Source organism: Leuciscus leuciscus, assembly GCF_965113295.1.
Source record: "Leuciscus leuciscus genome assembly, chromosome: 2".
Lineage (NCBI taxonomy): Eukaryota > Metazoa > Chordata > Actinopteri > Cypriniformes > Leuciscidae > Leuciscus > Leuciscus leuciscus.
Window position 1 is genome coordinate 41,134,487 of NC_138726.1, and position 15,321 is coordinate 41,149,807.

General features: G+C 36.7%; 1 protein-coding gene across 3 annotated transcripts in view; it reads right to left on the reverse strand.

Annotated features, from left to right (window-relative positions):
- apba2b (amyloid beta (A4) precursor protein-binding, family A, member 2b) overlaps nt 1–15,321 on the reverse strand; it is a 90,422-nt gene that overhangs the window by 48,475 nt on the left and 26,626 nt on the right. For all 3 annotated transcript variants that reach the window (XM_082162596.1, XM_082162595.1, XM_082162594.1), the window contains exon 2: nt 10,641–10,679. The gene's annotated coding sequence lies outside the window, so the exon portion shown is untranslated. The remainder of the gene's footprint in view (nt 1–10,640; nt 10,680–15,321) is intronic.

Sequence of the window (15,321 nt, forward strand, 5' to 3'; positions counted from 1 at the left end):
GAACAGAGTGTTCCTCCTCATAATTCTCACCGCTGGGACACAGCAGCAGCATAAGTTACTTCAAAAATAAACACTATAGCTAGGAAACGAGTTCAGAAACTGAGGGTCTGTTGAAGAACTGAGGGTGTAAGAGCACACACAAACATGCAATACACAGTCTGCGTGCAGTACGAATAATGCATGATTCAGAGCTATTTTAAGACTTTTTTTTCCCAGCAAACTCTGCATTGCGTGCTACTTTCTGCCCACTTTATCTGTATGGATAACAGAATTCAGTAGTTTGGCTTAAAAATCAATCGAATCACATTAAGCTCTTGATGTCAAGATTATATTTAGTTACGTTGTGTTTTGGTTTCTGTTCCCTGTTGTTGTTTTATCTGTTACTGGTCATTGTTAGTTTCCACAGTTACTCATTAGTTACACACCTGTTCTTAGTTCTGTTAATAACTTTGTGTGTATTTAAGCTTTGATTTTTCACAGTTCTTTGTTCAGTGTTGTTTGTTGTCAAGTTTTACGTGGTTGTTTTGGATAGCTTTTTCCTGTGATCACCTGAGTGGATTTTGAACTGATTAAAGATCAGATTGTTGATATGCCTGAGTCGTGCGAATTACTGCAACCCGTAAGTGACACAATGCCTAAGAAATGAATAAAAGACTAATAATAGTTTTTTCCTTGAAAAAAGTTGTTTTGAAACTAAAATGCTTCTAATCTTCATTTTGACCCATATATACATTTCAGAGCTTCGAACTTGATCTGTAAAAAATGGCTTTATTCAAGGCATATCATTTTATTTGACAGAATTGACCTGGCTACATCAGGTTACAGCACTAAAAGTCATTTTAAGGCTCATATTAGTTAAGTATAGCTCTTTAAAAAGTAGTAGCTAGCTACACATTTTCACGTGAAAGTGTGAGGAGTCAACATCAGCTGGGTCAGACTGTCAGCATTGTGCTTCCGGTGGCCTCTCCACACTAAATGCAGTCTGAACTCCGGCGCCTGCTCTGTTTGATATTTATTATTTTAAGACATAGTATGCCTCAGGGTATATCAGTCATATCAGTCTTTGGGTAAAAGCAGGTCAGAGACAAATAAACAGGGTGACCATGCCTGAGAGCTATAAAAAAAAAAAGTAAAAAAAAATGGACATACTACAAGGTGGTTTCTGGCATACAGTGTAGCTATGCACCAATATGTAAATTTTGGCCGATTCCGATAACTGATAACTCTTTGAAAGCTGATGACCGATATATTGGCCGATAAATCTAAATCCACATTTTTATATAATTTATGAGAGCCTGATTACAAAAACAAAAGTCTCACCATTAAAAGCCATGTCTCAAGCACACAGTTATAATGTTCTATTTAAAATTTTATGTAGCCTATAAGACAGACTTGCGCTGTGCATGTTGCACTTAACTGTATTTTCCTTTTTTGAAGTGATTCCAATCATATTTCAAGCCATTTAAAACCATCATTGTGAACAGTGCGCATCTGAAGTGTCTCACCTTAAGGAAATGATCCATTATTTATCGGCTTTAATATATCGGCTGATACCGATACACCATGTGCGCCGATATATCGTGTATCCCTAATACAGTGGGATCTACACAGACAGAGACTGGTGTAAAACAGAGTCCCACAGAAGAAGCTATGTTCTCTTATCTACTTAAAGGGATACTCCACTTTAAAATGAAAATTCTGTCATCATATACTCACCCTCATGTTGTTTCAAACCTGTATGCATTTCTTTCTTCTGCTGAACAGAAAAGAAGATATTTAGAAGAATGTCAGTAACCAGACAGTTTCTGGTGAATGTCAATGGTACCAGAAACTGTCTGGTTACTGACATTCTTCTAAATATCTTCCTTTCTGTTCAGCAGAAGAAAGAAATTCATAAAGGATTGAAACAACATGGGGTGAGTATATGATGACAGAATTTTCATTTTAAAGTGGAGTATCCCTTTAAGCAGACTGTTTCTCCCATCATGCTTTAGGTTTTGGATTAGCATGACAAGCTGACATTACAAAGTGCCTCTGTCTGAGTTTTGAGAGTAAAGCTGTAATAGTAAACTGCTCCATGAGACCCACTGTCCTACTCCAAAACACCTGTGTGTAAATTTCAAGTTATCCTGAAGACATTGATTAGCTGGTTCAGGTGTGTTTGATTAGGGTTAAGGCTAATTTCTGTAGTGTTCGAAATGCCACCGATACCCTTGAATAGGGCACTATTTGAGGGAACAGCCATTTGAAGAGCTATCCGAAACCATAGTGGATGTTATCGAATGCACTCATTCAATCCCATAATGCACCGCAATGAAGAGTGTAGAACCGATGTAAGCTCAACGGCTATAGAATACCCATAATGCACTGTGAGAGTTGTGCTGAATGAATTCCCGCGTCTCGCCAGAAGATGGCGCCCGCAGCTGAATCATCCATCCATCCATTTTCCAAACAGCTGATCCAATGTGAGTACAGCGTAATATCATACAGGTATAAATTCATTTCTGATTGATTATTAAATTGTTTAATTAAGGTTTATACATAGTTTCCATGACAGGGTTTAAGATAAATCTCTTCATTACAACTGGAGCTGCCAGTTTGCCAAGTTTCAAATTATTATTGCAAGCACAAACTATGCAAAAGCGGCAGCCCTTATGGCGCACTCAGTGTCCGAATTCACTCACTTGTTTTTTTCATTCACTCCTTAGAGCAGGGATGGGCAACTTCGGTCCTGGAGGGCCACTGTCCTACAGAGTTTAGCTCCAACCCTGAAAAAATCACCTGCCTGTAATTTTCTAGTAATCCTGAGGACCTTGATTAGCTTGTTCAGGTGTGTTTGATTAGGGTTGAAGCTAAACTCTGTAGGACAGTGGCCCTCCAGGACCGAAGTTGCCCATCCCTGCCTTAGAGTGTACTATATTAGTGTAGGGAATAGTGAATGAGGGTAAATAGGGTAATTTCGAACACAGCCTGAGCCTGGGTCTCCAGGAGAAGAGTTGAAGACCTTTAATCTACACCTCTGATCTTCAACTACTAACTTTATCTGAAACCAAACTCAATTCAGACAACATATGTACATTTAGATAAGAATATGAAAGGTCTTATAGCACAGGGATTTTAAACTGGGGTGCTTGAGGGGTCAACAGCAGATTTTAATGACTGAATGAATCGAAAATAATTACATACAATATGTACTTTTAGGCACTCAAAATGTACTTGTTGACTTAAGATTTTACTGTAAATATAAGTTTCACAATTTTGAATAATAATCTATCATTATTATTAGTGCTAATGTCATTAATGTTAATTATCTAACATTATTAATAGTGGATAAAAAAAGATATGGCATTGCCATCAGCTTGATGTGAAGTAAATACTGCGCATATCACATTTTAAATTATTTTTTCATAGAACAGTAAAAATATAAAAGCCAATAATTTAATTTTGGAAATAAATAACATATCTTTACATTAATACCATTGTGCCATTATACCATTATACTTTAGGAAGGGGGTCCCTCGCAAGGGGATCATCATATTTGAGGGGCCCTGGCATCAACAACATTGAAAAGCTTACAAAGGGTAAAAAACAAAAACAAACAAAAAATCATTTTGAAGCCAAAATATCCAATTATTGTTCTGTTTGCTCATATCATGCCAAGGGACTGAATTCATTTGGAGCAACATTTGTGTTCAGAATGAAACTAAATTGCCTAAATGACTAACAAAATGATAACAAAAGGAATATGATAGCCTGCCAGAGAGCACATACTGTATATACTTGTAAACACTCACCCGCACACAAATTGCACATGATCACAACACAAATAGCATCTAAATCTGATACACAGAGATCATCTGGTTAGTTCAAGCGTTGCAACACCGAAACATTCAGCATTTGAAAATGCTGTTTTAAGGTGCATTATCTTTAAGTATAACAAAATGGCATCAAGCAGGCAGCTGAGACTGTGTTTCTCTTTAAGGCATCAGTAATAAGCCATCCTACAGCCTCTGAATTGATTCTGTATGCAGTTGAAAGCATGTGTGATGGCAAAGTAACAGAAACTTCCACATTCAGTCTGACTCCTCTGCACCAAATGCACGGATTAAGAGCCTATCATCACTGCAGGAGCGTATCATCAGTTTACACTGAGGCTTTTCATGGCTTCTGTTCATTAAATAGCCAGATCTCCTTTTTTTTTTTTTACATCATTTCTTGAGGCTTTTAAAGACTTTTTATGAGAACTCATACCATCACTGGTCTAAGATAAAATAAATAAATCAGTCAACCTCACAGTTTTAAACAGCAGAATGGTGTGTCTGGGTCCAACATGGCTGCTGTCCTCCTGGGTGCCCTGTCAGTTTGATGTTGACAGATTGAAACTATCTAAAGAAGATTATGTGCCTTGGTTTAGATCGGAGGGTGAATCACAACACTATCTTGCTCTTTCAAAGCATTCGGCAGGACGGCTAACTGCCATAAGCGAAGCGAGCGCAGTCTGAACTGAATCCCTTCTCTCTGCATCCACTAATCCTCTTTTGCACTTGATCAATCATGAGCTTTGCCAAACCCAATCACAGAACACACTGCAAAGAAAATGAAAAGAGAGAGGAAAAATGTGTCTGTCCAACCAAAATCCCCCTTGAGGATGTTTCAGTCACAACCAGTTTGCACCGGTTATAATAGGCAGTGTTGAACAGATGTTTCATAAGGATAGGAAGATGTTTTCATTTCATTTATTAGGTTAATATAATGTAATCCAATAGCAAAAGCAGCACATTGTTTACTCTCACCAGCAAGAGTTTTATGCAGTTTTATTATTTACAAAGGATAATACAAGTTTCACGGAACATAATGCAGCCTGAATAGGAAAATAAATGACAAAGAACAAGGGAAACATGAAGGATGAAGATAACAAGACAAGAAGCAATGACTGAAGAGAATAAATCAACAGGGCCATTTGGTGCTTTCAGTCATGTCAGAAGGATTGTATTTACGAGCTGAGCTCACATCACCTAAAGTCACAATTACCAGTGGAGTGGGAAAATCAATGCTTTCTTTAAACCCAAACTGACCAATCCTACCTTAGCAAATGTTACCGTCTACCATTTTTCTATCAGACTTGTATTAGAAAACCTGCTAAATCTAGACTATACAAGATCTGTGCGTTTAGACAATTCTAAATGCAATTATATGTAAATTATTCCAAAACACACTAACACATTATTGCTAAGTCATTAGTGACTCATGGTATCCAGAGAAGATACAAGAAGTATTTTTTTTCCTTTCGCAAATTTTTCAAAAGTTCAAAAGTCAAAGTTGCCACAGTCACAAGACACAAAATACAAATTAGTGCCAAAGTCGGATAAACAGCACATACAAATGCTTTCCGATGTGTAAATATGTTCAAGCCCACTTAAGAATGATTTCTAATCCTATTTTACCAGTTTCTGAGAAAAGTTTGCAGAAAAAAATATCAGTTTATTCCAATATGATGTTCTATTAAGCTTGTCTGAGTTACAACAGAAGGAAGTGAAGAATAGCAAAACACAAGGAAGTGAAGAATAGCAATAATGCCAGAAAATACCAAACAACATTTCTTCCTTTCTCATTTTCTTGATTCTCTGTGGCAGCTCGAGAATAAAAAAAAGAAAAACACAGAGCACTTCATTATTTTGCATTAGGGCTTGAAAAGCTTCCTGCATGGAAATTAAATAAAAAAGCGAATATAAAATTGTCCAGCAAATCCATTTTTATTAGGGGTTCAAGCACGAAGTGCTGAAACCCTATTGTAATTGCCCAGATTTTTTATTATTTTTCTTCTGCCGTAAAACGCATTGTGCAGCCCAAACCGTAAGTGCTGGAGACTTGAAACTTTGCCAGATGGTAGTACAAAAATCGAGGAGAGGTTGAGAGAGTATGACCCCGATTGGCCAATAGGTGGCGCTATAGCAAGCAAAAGTATGAAATCGCTAATAACTCCTAGACGGTTTGGTGTAGACTAAAGTGTCTTATATCACTGTAATCCTTGGCTCAAGACGGACAAAACCTATATCTCCGATTTCATTTCCGGTATGCAAATTTTTCCGCCATTTTGAATTTTGTCAAAAACCTACTTTTGCAAACTAGTCCTAGGTTTTTCGCCCGATCGGAACCAATTTTGATTCACGGTCGCTAAGGGGCGCCAAAAAGTACGTTGTGGGAGGAGCCTATTTTACTAAAACAGCTATAACTCGAGAAGTAAATGAGATAGCTTCACCAAACTCGGTACACATATGTAAGAGCTCAATCTGAGGTCACGGTAAAAAAAAATCGCGATGATTGAACACTAGGTGGCGCTATAACATGAAAAAAACATGAAAAGGACTACAACCACCTGACCGTTAGTCTCGATTGACTTGAAAATTGGTATTCAGTGTCTTAGTCCAAGGTGCCATGTATGTCTATGAGGACATTGGCGTATCTCAAAAAACATGGCCGCTCGGAAATAGGTCTAATAGGTTAGACAAACTTAGTCCCGGTCACGTTGGAAGAAGTTACCGAGCTGGGGACTATTTTCAGGCGCTGCGTCATATCATTACGCCTGCTGCACCCATGGTACGGCCGCACAGTTCCTTGATTATTACACCGGAATGAGAGTAGTTCCTAGCCATATAGGCTTAGAAAATCGCAACATTTCATTTTCCGTCGATCTTAGTACACGGTTTAACTACAGAAGAGTCAAGTTTTAAATAGGAAAAATATTGAAACTCTTTGGTCATTTTGAAAGAAATGCTACTGGACTCTATGATCTATGCTAAGCTATGCTAAAAGTGGTACCGTCAGACCCGGAGTTCGGCTGAATGGATTCTAAAATGGTAAAACTCAACTGTTTAACTCTGGGGGAGTTGTAAAATGAGCATATTTCCGAAAAAAGTGGAGTATCCCTTTAACTGCTTGAACCCCAATAAATGCTGCTTGCAGCTTTAATTCCAATTAAAATCACTTGGATGCACATCTTGTCATCACTACGTTTTCCAAACTCATAACTTCCCAGTAGAACTTGAACGCAGCACATAACTAAACAAGACACACCTGAGAACAACAACCTAGACAATCACCATCTGAATTGCGATCTTCCCAATTTTGAGATGTACTATTGAGAATATCCAGACTGGAACAAGCCTATGGACTTATCTATTTGCACAATTTAAAACAGAGTATTGCATTAAATAATCAGTTGTCAAAATAATCATTAAACCCTGAGTTACACTTTAAAAAATTGCTTAGTCTTCACTGTATAAATGAAATATACATTGATTCTTATTAAAACTACTAAAGTTATTCAGTCAAAAGCAGTGAGGGATTTTCTCTTTTGTTTAACATTAATGACACATATAGCAGAAGGTATTTGCATTAGGCTTAAAGACCGAATGCATGGATCTAAAATAATGACGCATATGCTTTCTTTCCCAACTGTTTAGACATAACGGACTGTCTTATATGTAAACACTCACCAAGACGGACATTTTGAAACATTTTTGTGTATATTTGACTGTTGAGGTGCACGCACAAAAAGTACACTTTGCTCAACCATATTCCGCTCCGTCTTGCAGCAGGCACACAGAAAGTACATGAGGATCGATTTCTTTTTCAGTTTAATGCCCTTTTAATAACAATAATAATATTTTTTTTAAATTAAGCATTTCCCGCAGTAGACTGCATTTCATGCACAGTCATGACTCATGTTACATGTTTTGACTGATTTGGACGTTAAGTTTAGGCTTTTACGATGGCCAAATATAATTTGGCCAGTCAGCACAGCCATCTAGTAGGCAGTCATTGCTGTATTTTAACATTATTATGAGGACATAAAAGATCACGATCTCTACGATTCGCTTGAAAAGTAGATCATGGACGTCTTTAAGATCAATCACGATATAAAATCGTCAGATCGCCAACCCTAATGGAAACAGAACTTCAATACACAAAGCCATTCCATTAGACAAGTTCCCTCCCCAATTTCAAATGTAAAAAACTAATCTACTACTGAACCACTGTTACAATATTGTCATATTTCAATGAAAGTCTTCGGAGGAGGGCGGTCAGCATGCCTCCATTTCCATCCATTTAAAACATATGCCAGAAAGGGCACGAGGCAGCACAGCAGGACACACCAGCACGTTTTGCATTTTTGTCTCCATTTGTATGCAAATTCTTCCATTATTGCTTGATTTGTAAGACCAAGGGCAGTAACACATTTCATCAAATGCTACATTTCCCCACCTACTGATGCTGTGCTCTGAATAAAGTACAAGGCCAGAGAAATACAGCGGAAAGCAGCAGAATCAGTGTTCTGCAAAACAGTAACACTAATTTAGTCAACAAGAACAAATAACATTTCAAGTTACATACAGTGTCATAAGAACATGCAGTCCGTGAGAAACACTTTCTGCTCCAGCTGAAAAAAAGAGTGCGTCAAAATTTTTTATCTAAAAATCTGGAAAAACGTATATACCGATTCATCAGATGTCATCAAATCATCAGAGTGCACACCAGTGTTCCCATGATCCTGATTGTATTGTCCATTTCGAAAACTCTTTTGAACTAGATCATTTTAATGATTCAGTCAAAAGATTCACAAAGTATCTTCAAACTCACTCACGAGTAAACGGTTTGACTCAGAGAAAAAGTTCAAAGCTGCTACTGAATCATTACTGAGTTCACACCTGAGTTCCCTCACTGAATCATTTTTCGATTATGTCCTATCCCAGCATTTTTAAGGTATACTTCAGGTTTGACTTCGATTGGATGGCATGTTGGAACCATAATCAACAACGATTTTTTTTCAGGTTTCCCTGTAAATATATTATATACATATTTATATAATATTATATTTATATGTCACAGATACAATCATGATCACTAGAGTGACAACAACAAATTGTAGCATATTTATTTATACTAAATACATCAACAACAATAATTAAAAACTTAAATTCTATATATATACAAAAAAATACTAAATATATAAAAATGACTCTCAAAAATAAACACTAAACATCAATAATAATCAAAAACAAGAGAGTTATAACTATCATTGTCTAAAAATCCTCTTGGCTACAACTACAATTTATCAGATTTAGATAAATTGTTGCCCTTAAATTAAAATTCATGTCTCATTTCTTTCTAAATGCACGTCTCTGTGCCCCTCCCCTTCCCATCCATCAAGACTGTGATTTGTCTTTGCTCAGAAATCATCCATCGAGCCTCTACAATTACCCGATGTTGACAGACAGAAGAAGAGACACAACAGAAGACTCAATCCTTTTCTGCCTTCACAAAGAGCCTCCTCAGTCTGACCCCACCCTACGCTCCCTCGAGTAAACCAGTACAGGTCGCCATCTCTACCCAGTCCTGCCCTTCCAAAAAAAAAAAAAAAAAAAGCCACAGTGCTAAAAGATTGTATTTTTCCTTCACATATCCTCATGAAATATTCTTGCAAGTACAGATGATGAATACATGATGAGAAGTGAGGTGTTTGTGCAGCCATACCATACCGCTCTGTGATCCTTCCTCCACCCCATCACATCTTCAAAGACATTTCCCACGATACTGCAACCCTACACCCACCCCATCGCCAACACAGGTCCTCTGAGCACAGCAGCATGTGCACCCTCCCCCACAGCTCTTATTGCATCCTTACACTTTATTATACGGCACAAGGCCAGGCGCATGTCAATGGTAAGCGGTTGGACACTTTTGTCATAAATACACAATGAAGATAAATACAGACAACATATGAGTGTTAGCCATGGTTGTACGCTACAGAACAGAAAGCAGAATTGTAATTTAATTTTATGGAAGTAGAATTCAAATGTAAGTGTCATTTTTTTTACTAAAGGGAAATTTGTCGAGATGATTTTTTAATGATGGCTTGACATCTTGAATCTTGTGTGAAGTTTATAAAATAGAGCTTACAGATAGACAAACATATCTGTTTGAAATGTCATCTATAGAAATTTGCATTAAATGTATATATACACTACTGTTTAAATGTTTGGAGCTAAGAAATAAAAGAAACTGAAAGAAATTAACACTTTTAATCAGCAAGGATGCATTAAATTGATCAAAAGTCTAGACATTTATAAGATTTCTATTTCAATTCAAATAAATTCTGTTCTTCTGAACTTTTTTATTCATCAAAGAATCCTCAAAAATATTATGTTTTAAATTTTTTATTTACATTTTTAATAATATTTCGCAATATTACTGTTTTACTGTATTTTTGATCAAATAGTGAGAATAAGACTTATTTAAAAAACATAACAAATTCTTAATTATCCCAAACTTTTGACCAAGTATAAATGAAGTGCAACTTTCTGTAGTTATGTTTAATAAATCCATGGGCCAGAGTAGAAGAACACTTCATTCCCCATGTCATTCTGTTGAATTTCCTCTAAATCAGTTCCACTTCCTAATTTCTTTCACAAACTTCGCCTACCATAACATTTTATCATGTTTGAAAACAATTCCTTCAAACTCAGCGCAGGAAAATGCTAAAAGAAAAGGCCTGAATATGATGCTCAAAACCAGGGAGACATCCATCTGTCATGATTGATGTTTGCACAGAGAACATTCTCATTTTAAAAGACACTTACCGATTGTTGTGGGATGAAGAATATCTCTCAGGCACAAAACTAGAAGAGAAAAACAAAGAAATGAATGAGAACATCACGACTGCACAAGTAGAACACTCCAATCTGTCCTCGCCTGCTAAAGTACATTAAGCATTTTGTTCATAAAATGGTATGCTTAATATTGTTTCTAATGGGAGAACCTTAGCTTCAGTGATAAACAAAATGACATTTGAATAAGTCAAACACATTGTATTAAATAAACATACATACACATGCACGCAACTGTGTCTGCTAGAGTCACTATGATTTCTAGTTAATGGTCACATCATAAGTGAAAAAAGACAGCTGCGAGTTTGATTGACACATGTCTGTGACATCTAGTGTTTAAAGGAAAGCAGGAAGCTCGTTTTCACTGGCATGTCTCACACTTTGACTCTGTTTGGTGGCGAGAGTTGATTTGCGTGCCATGATTACTGAGCACCAGCTCACAAAGAAGCTGATTCAATCAACAGTGGCACGGCTCTGGCACACTCTGAGGAGGGAGGAGGAGAAACAGAGACGTCCCATCCGAGACAACTGATGCAGAGCAGATTCTCCGTCTTTTCTCTCCTCCTGACAGTGTCACTTGTTCTCTTGTGCGGGTGCTTCTACACAAGCAGATGTTTTCCATTAGATAAGACTGATAATGACACCTCACATGTCCCCCACAGACTTAGGTGACTTTGGCAGTAATTTGTACACCTAATTGTAGAAGTGTCCTATAAATTTGTCTATTTCCTAAGGGACATGTGTCTTCCAGATGGACCGAGACAAACAAAAATCAGATCTGATGTGAAGTGACGCTGCCGCACCCTATTTTCTGCACCTGCCTCAAACACAATGAGGAGAACATTCCCAAAAGCTATAATCAACTGAGAAAGACGAGAACATCTTTTTTTTTAACCAATAGAGAGCTCCCAAGGAAATAAAGGCTTTGAGGATTATGGCTAATGATACACATAGCATCAGTTGTTGAGGGAAATAGGCAAAATGACGAGTTGTTTGCACAGTTGCACATCTTTTTGACATCTTGCTAGCAGATGCTGCTCTTTCAAATGCAGTTCAACAGCTACTGGTAAATCCACAGTGATAAGCAGAGTAAGAGGATTCAGCTCCATGGACAGATGGAAAGACTGAGAGAAAGGGGAAATATGTGCACACTTTCGTTGCATTTTGAGGGAATATTTCACCCAAAAATGAGAGTTCTGTCGTTCTGTCTTTCTTCCGAGGAACACAATAGCAACACAAACATTTGCCAGACTGTTGATGCTGCTTATCTCCATACAATGAAAGATACTCATTCTTCTCACACAGGCTGTATTTATTTGATCAAATGCGAAACATTACAATTTAAAATAGCTTAATATAATTATATATGAATATTAATTGTATAATATAATATAAAATGTACTTATTCCTTTGATGGATCCTGAATAATCAACCATCACTCCAGTCTTCAGTGTCACATGATCATTCAGAAATCACTCTAATAAGCTGATTTGCTGCTCAAGAAACCTTGTTTATTATTAACGTTGAAGACAAAACACACACTATTTTTGTGGAAACCATAATTTAAAAAAATCCAGGACTCTTTGATGAATAGAAAGTCCAAATGAACAGCATTTATTTGAAAAAGAAGTCTTTTGTAACATTATAAATGTCTTACTGTCACTTTTTAATGCATCCTTGCTGAATAGAAGTATTAAAATTTAACTGACTGGTATATATTTAAAATAGCCTATGATTATGGAGCCGTAATCATAACACAAGTAGGTTTGAAATAATAATGAGGGTGAGCAAATTAAGAAACAAAAATGTCCATTTTTGAGTGAACTATCCCTTTAACACTTACACACTTTTCATAGACTTCCGTCACCATCTTTTTTTGTCTCTCCCTTACAAAGCTGTACCATGAAAAGCCATTTTGATAAAAGCTGCCATCTGGGGCGGAAGCAGGGTCTAATTTTCCAGCCAAATCCTGTCAAATGGCAGTGGCCGTGCTGCATGCCTACAGAGCAGTGTGGCTAAAATCCCCTCTCCACCCCTGCAGACCTGCATTATGAGCACAGAATGACAGAATGTAGGCACTGATGTCAGCATAATGCTCCATCGGGGAGGCTGCCTGAGAAACACCACAAGAAGAATGAAAAGGACGAGGAGGTGGACAGGACAGGTGAGCTGAGAGATGCTCTTGCCATCCAACCATCACTGGCCTTTGATTACAGGGGGAAATTGGTCCTTGTCAAGACACCATGACATGCCTGGCTCTGCCCAAAAAGCCTTAATAGCTCAACTGTACTGTAAACATCAAAAGCAGGCCGCAATGAAATGCATTTATTTACCACACCACTGCTGTCTGAGCCTGTTTTGATGTTAAAGGGATAATTTAACTAATAAAAAATGTGTTTGTCATAATTTACTCACCCTCAGGTTGTTCTGATCCTGTGTGTTTATTTATTTATTTATTTATTGGGACACAAAGGGTGCATTTTTAAAGAATATTCTGACTACAAAATGAAAGTGAATGAAGACTGGTGTTGCCAGGCTTCAAAAAGGACTTCCAAAAGTGTCCATATTAATTATTCCCTATATTCCAAGTCTCCTGAAGTCATATGATAGCTTTGTGTGACATACAGACTGACAATTATTTGTTAATTCAATGATAAACTTCAGTGGACTGTTAACTGACTAAATCATTGAATCAATGACACATTTAGATCAGAAGAAATGATTAATTGAAAAGAATATTCATTCATTTATTCATTCAAAAGGGACGATTAGTTCACAAATCAGACACCATAACTCATGTTCCAAAGAGAGCTAGAGCTGATGTCAAGATAAAAATACAACATACATGACTGTTTAAAGGTTTGGGGGTCATTCTTTTTTTTTTCTTTTTTTTTTTTAAAGATAGGCTCTCACCAAGGCTGCATTTATTTGATAAAAAAAAAAAAACAGTACAAAAAAAAATTTAAATATTACTATTTAAAATAGTTGTTTTCTATTTTAATACATTTTAAAATGTAATTTATTCCTGTGATGGCAAAGCTGAATTTTCAGCATCATTACTCCAGTCTTCAGTGTCACATGACCCTTTGGAAATCAATCTTGTATCCTGATTTGCTGCTCAAGAAACATTTCTTATTATTAACAATGTTAAAAAGCTGCTTAATATTTTTGAGGAAATATTTTTTCAGGATTCTTTGAAAAATAGAAAGTTCATTTATTTGAAATAGAAATCTTTTGTAACATTATAAATGTCTTTTGATCAATTTAAAACATCCTTGCAATTACTAACCCCGCACAATAATGAGTCAGACTTGTTGGGTTAACTGTCCTTTTTTTAATAAACATTTTATCTGAAGCTGCCTCACATGAACCATGAAATCAAATACAATTTATTACGACTGAATCAACCTGAATGCCTTAGGTTACACCAACCCATTTATAAAAGTAAAATCAGTTAGAACCTTAAAGTAACAATTGCATGTTAACACTAGTGACAGTGTAGTTCTACAAAATCCTGCCACTTTTGAACAGATCAAAATTAATGTATCTAAAACGAATTGAAGTTTAGCAACAAGCACCATAGACCGCTATGCATCAGCTCAGTGCGTCAGATGGAGGTAAACACATAGCCTATTTATGTCTGCAAAAAGAGTGCTGCGCTTGGAGTGAAGAGTGACTACTGACTGACTCAGTTTCCCATGGGAGGGAGATAGTTTTTCAAGGAGAGCAGGAAAACAGGCTATGCTTCTTGGCAGAGGCTAGCACAGCAGTGAAACCAGACAATAGACACCTTTTATCACACTAGTCTTTCCAAAGTTTATTTTATGCTGTGGTCTTTAGAAACTCACAATGTCAGAAAACATCAGAGAGGTTACTGCGGTAGATTTGATGCATGAATTCATATACAGAACTTTATTACAAGCCCTTTGTCATCTGTTTATCAAACTCATGTCATATTTTGCCTTGAGGAAAACATTGTTTCCATAACTGACAGACTCTACAATCCCTGTACTTTTTGTTCGTCTTCCTGTTTGTTGCAAACAGTTTCCTTGACATATTCTTGCTAGTGAAACTATCTAAAACCTGTTGTAAAGCTCTCTTTGCTTTGCATGACAAAGAAAGGAAATGAATAGGTGCATGACAGGAAAGAGAATCATTCTCATTGTCATCAATAATCTCCCCAAAGCTCCAGGTGACTTCTGCTGAAATTAAGAGACCTACTAAACCTTGTTTGGATTAATATGATGATTATTCATGAATGTCAGGGATAGCCTCTGGAACACAGCTGCTGTCTGTGGTGCTGAAACACATTCAGATGACAGGAACAGAATTGGATAGGGATGTGCATGTTGGAGATTGTACTGTAGCTCATAAACAACATCTGACTAGCCTCACATACTGTAACACATTGCACATATAATGGAGTGTATATTCAACAATTAGAAGTTGAGGTAAATTGTATGCTTCACTTTTGAGTAAATGCAGAACATAAAAGTTTTTTTTTGTTTTTTTATACCACACAAAAATGCTTTCTGCCTGTGATTCATTATTTAACCTTCAGTTTTGCTGGCATCCTAACAAAAAATTTGAAACTTGCCAAAATGGCTAAAATCACTAACAGTATAATTATTCAAAGACATTTTTGTACCCAAAA